The sequence below is a fragment of the Juglans regia genome, chromosome 6 (genome assembly GCF_001411555.2).
Source record: "Juglans regia cultivar Chandler chromosome 6, Walnut 2.0, whole genome shotgun sequence".
NCBI classification, from domain to species: Eukaryota; Viridiplantae; Streptophyta; class Magnoliopsida; order Fagales; family Juglandaceae; genus Juglans; species Juglans regia.
Window position 1 is genome coordinate 14,854,830 of NC_049906.1, and position 5,096 is coordinate 14,859,925.

At 38.8% G+C, this 5,096-nt stretch overlaps 1 pseudogene; it reads left to right on the forward strand.

Annotated features, from left to right (window-relative positions):
- Nucleotides 1-3,017: 3,017 nt before the first annotated feature.
- LOC118348619 lies at nt 3,018-4,024 on the forward strand (annotated as a pseudogene).
- The last annotated feature ends 1,072 nt before the right edge of the window (nt 4,025-5,096 follow it).

Sequence of the window (5,096 nt, forward strand, 5' to 3'; positions counted from 1 at the left end):
GTCACGGTGTAGCACTGGAGCAATCTCGAGCTATATAACGTGACATGAAACGTAGTTATGGCTGGAGTCTTGTCGTGTTAAGTGTTGGGATGAACTGTCAAAAGGGACGGGTAGCGTGAAGTGTCATGCTAGCTGGGTCAAGAGAAGATTGGTATCGGAATATGGCCCTTGTCCCTACGAACAGGTGATCAACGTATTATATACGTTGATCTTAGGTGATAAAAGGGGTAAGGTACCTGTGTAACATGGTGAGAGATACGTGCCGGACGGATTCACCATATGTAATGGGTAATCTGTCACGAGCATAGTTGCACGGTACTAAGCCTCAGAGTTGGCTTAGAGCCATGTGTCTTTCTGGATGGGAATGAGGATTTAGTGTGGGCCAAGATGCATAAAGATAGTGACGGATGCATCGTTAGGATTGAGATGTGTGATTCCATCGGTCGGAATCATGCGTCGAATGTGGTTGTAAGAAGAGTAAGACGAATGTCCTAGTGTCTTAATCCTAAGGTGAATAAGGGGTTCACTTTAGTGGATGAGCACTCGAGACAAGACTTTGAGTTGGAAGTTGTGGTGACCATAAGTGGTCCCCGAAGGGTCTAATCTAGTGAAGGGCACGTAAGTGCATGGGATAGAAGGAGAGTGTTCTAAGTATAGCGTAGTTCTATTTATAGTTTAAGTTACTTATGCATTAGATAGAGAATGATGCTAAGGTTATGTGTATGCATGTAGGTTGCCATCTGACAAGCACGCGAATGGACTGAATGACATGCAAGTAGCATGGAGTCCAGGTAAGTGTTACGTTCATACTCTTCTAGAGTTATCAAAGATACAAGAAACGCTTTTCCTTTAAAATGCTCACGAAAAGACTAAAAACGTTTTAAGAAAGAAAATGCTAAATGTTCAAAAGTATAAGTATATACGGCCCCTCATTGGCAGCCCCTTTTTACGCACCCCAAAGTATTAATTGTACGCATGTGAATGGATGACTATACGCTGTATCTATTGTATGTATTTTCTAAGAAAAATCCATAAACTGATGAAGATGCATGAAAGGCATGAAAGCAGATGCTTTTGTGAATCCTACGAATCGACGCTCTCATGTGCACCACGAGGTGATACTCGCGGATGCCATGATTGACGACGTTCAAGGTGACACTTATAGGATGCCACGGAAGCTGACGCTTAAGCCCATGTATGTTCTTTGTTAAAGAGAAGATAGAGCTGAAATGAAATTGAAAAAGAAAACGGAAAGACCATTTTCGGGCTTACGCCCCAAACGATATTTTCTCACGAAAAGAAATGTTTTCTCATGAAAAGAAATGACTGTTAAATGAAAGAACGAACCGAATGAAAGCTTTAGCTCCTTTGAGCTGACATGAACGAACGAATGAAAAGAAAGAAAGAAAGAAAACGAAAGCATGAATGTATGAAGACACGTAATGGCCACATGAATACATGAACGAAAGGGTACCGATGAATGGGCAGATTGCAATGCCGGGTAAGTAGCGCTGGAAGTGCACCCAGTGCTGCCCCCTATGAAAAGGGGTTCCCAACCCGTGGCCACGGGCGGAATCCGGGTCCAAAGGAAGACCGCTAACCCCAAACACACGGGGCGTAATTGTGTGTACTGGCCTATGAAAGCGATAAGAAAGAATGGATGTACGCACGCACGCACGAACGCACGAAGGCACATGTATGCACAAGAGCACAAGAGCACGGGCTCTTTAAGAAATGAAGGCACTGACGGGGGAAACGTTTTACGACGAGAAAGCCCTTTTTAAAGTAAAACCCCGTACACCGACTCTTGAAGAAATGAAGGCAGTGACGGGGGACACGTTTTAAATAGAGGAAAGCCTTTTAAAAGAAAAGCCCCGTCCAGTGACGTTTTCAAACGAACGCACACAAGACACGTAGGCACGCACGTAATAGTATGTACGAATGATGAATGCATGAATGAAAACCTATGTTGTTATATTTTAACCGTATGAAGTAATGCTTACGAGTCTTCGACTCATTTTAGTTTTTATGCATGTCCCTCCCCCTCACAGGAACTGCACGATCAGGACGGACACGGCCCATGGGGAAGAGCATGGAAGTCTAGGCACGAGTTTTAAACGTACGAGGCCTTTTTATTATAAGATTTATGTTTTCCGCTGTAACCCTCTTTTATGATCAAAGCACATTTTAATTATAAACGTAGAGTCTCGCACCCTGGGGATGCAAGTGAAAAGTTTTAAACAGGACGGTAATTCCCGTTGTCCTTTTTATAAAAATATTTTAGAAAAAGTCCCACCACAAGGACGGGCGTTACATCATGGCTTCTTTAACTTGTTCCATGAATCATATTTTCAAAGAAGGAAATCAAGTGGCTGTTTGGTTGGCTGAACAAGGGACGACAGGGTCAAATTTTACAGGTTTGGGGAAATTCCTCGAAGGTTGACAGGTTTAATTTGTATGGACTATTTAGGATTGCCTTCATTACGTTTTTATTAGAGTTTGTTGGTTTTGTTGGTATTTTGTTTTGTTGGTTCTGATTTATATAATAGGCTTGTTTAGATTGGTTGATTGTTTTATTGGTTTAGCTTATTGTATAGGTTTTTTTATTATATTAGTTTTGATGAATGGGATGGTTTTTTTGAATATCTGTAAATCCCAAGTGTCCTGATTGTTACCACGGTATTCCTCCACCATAAGCGAGGGCAATTAATAAAATTCGGGTACCGTCATCTTCTTAAAAAAATGTTAAATTGATCATTGATATGCTAAGTATTTTGTTACTGGACTTTGAAAGATATCTATTATGGTTGTTTTTGTTTTCTTGTCTTTCCACTTTATATTTATATTAAATGGTGTGGATGAATGATGACAAGATAATGTCTACAATAGACATGAATTGGAACCCAAGGCATTACAATGTTAGCCTTAATTGTCCCAATTAAAAACCGTATTGAATTAAGTTATTGGTGTTGTGGTACATGGAAGGAAATTTATTGGTCATATAACAGAGGATCACCATGACTCGCGTTGGTAGCTGGTTTGACATTGATATTCTCGAATTCATGTAAAGTATTCTAAGCTATGAAAGTTTTCTGAAAATGAATTAGCGCAATATGATTAATTTTTTGTAATAAACCCATGAACGAAAAATATTAATTTATAGGCGTACGGGGCCAAGTGAGAGAATGTAAAAGTTTTATTTAAACCCTATGTCCCACACACCCATATCCTGATGGGTTTAAAATAGGACAATACTTATCACTTAATTGATGAGTCACAATGGGATAAGATTAACGCCAATGAGATAAAATTAACTCTATATCTAATCACAGTGGGACACAAAGTCTCTAGATTTCTTGATGGCTAGAAGTCTATAAATAGTATTGAGGGATTAAGGGTTCTCACTTATAACATCATTGTGCCTCTAGCTAAGGCTGTGCAGATTACCCGAAAACCCGTTGGACCCGTTTAAAATGACCCGGCCCGACCCGGCTTTTATCGGTTCATTATTTGATCGGTTTCCAACTCGACTAGTTACGCGGGTTGTTTACGTTAGTGTCAACCCGTCCGAATATAAATACAAACTTATCAAACCCTAGCCACCCCCAACTCCAAGTCCTGAGTGGAAAACCCTTCCCTTATCTCTTGTGTCTGTGGAGTGAAGAATCACAGCGAAAGTGAGTAGCGGGGCAACAGAGGTGGGACCAAAGGGGAAGAAGAAGGGAGCCACATTCATGATTGACTGTGCGAAGCCGATTGAGGAAAAGATCATGGATCTTGCCTCACTTGAGAAGTTCCTCCAGGGATCAAGGTTGGAGGCAAGGCCGGTGCTCTCTGTGAATCCATCACTGTCGTCTGCGAAAAGAGCAAAATCTCTATCACCTCTGACAGCAACTTCTCTAAAAGGTATCTCAAGTACTTGAAGAAGCACAATGTGTGGGACTGGTTTCGGGTGATTGCTTCCAACAAGGACAGGAATGTTTACTTCAACATTGTAGAGAATGAGGGCGAGGAGGAAGACTGAATATCTACTATTCTTGTTTGCTACTACTGCTTTTGCAAACGACTGCATCCGAATGACTTATGCAAAGTTTGCTCTTTTCATTTTTTGTTTTTTGGGATTTTTTCTTGAGATTGAGAAGAATCTGAGATCGATGGAGATTGATATTGTAATTTGAGGCTTAGATCTGAGATACATCGATCTGCAGAAAGTTAGGTGTTTTTTTGTTTGGTAAAGGTCGGGTCATACTAGTTCGACCCGAGTCTATTTTAATCAGGTCGGGTCAATTTGGTTTGGTAGCATAAATAGAGCGGGTCGGATCGGATTAGGTGTAAACTTGGTTGTTAAGGCAATTATTCTCTCGTAGTCAGTAAAATTCTTCATCGAAGTAGACATGGAAAAATGTATGTCTTTCAATTATGATTATTTTATTATTGTGGATCATAGAAAATCGAAGATCCGATTATTAACGTTCATATTAAAATATTTAACACTTACAACATAGAAAATGAAGCTTTTGTAATTTTTTGAAAAAGAAAATTATAAAATTATCATTTCACGACCTAAACAATGATGTAAACAAATATTCTTAAGTGCTTAGTTGATATTGAAGATCATTTATGTACCATGATACCACATGTTGTCACATGTGACGTTTATGCTTTGAACTCAATATAATAGTCCAAGTTGGCTTTGTAAATGGATTGATATTTGATAGTTTATTTTAACATTGAAGTCATTCTCGAGCTCTTTTGGTTATGGCCTTTTTTATACATGTTTGATTCAACCATGAACTTTAATTTGATTATGGCTACCATGTATATTTTTTTTATGAGTAGCTATCAAGTATTCATATACGTGCATTAAGTAAAAAGCACAAGAGAATTATATAAAATGAATTATATAAAATGCAATGTTTAATTAAAGCTCGTGGTGGCCTAGTATTGGTGCTAGTGTTTTTTTGTTTCATGTTTGATATTTTTAAATAAAAAATCTCTTTCTACTATAAAATTTTATTTATTGTACTTTTTGGGAGATTAATCTAATTATTTTAAAATATTAAATTTGACGTGCCAATCTGTGAAGGACAACAAAA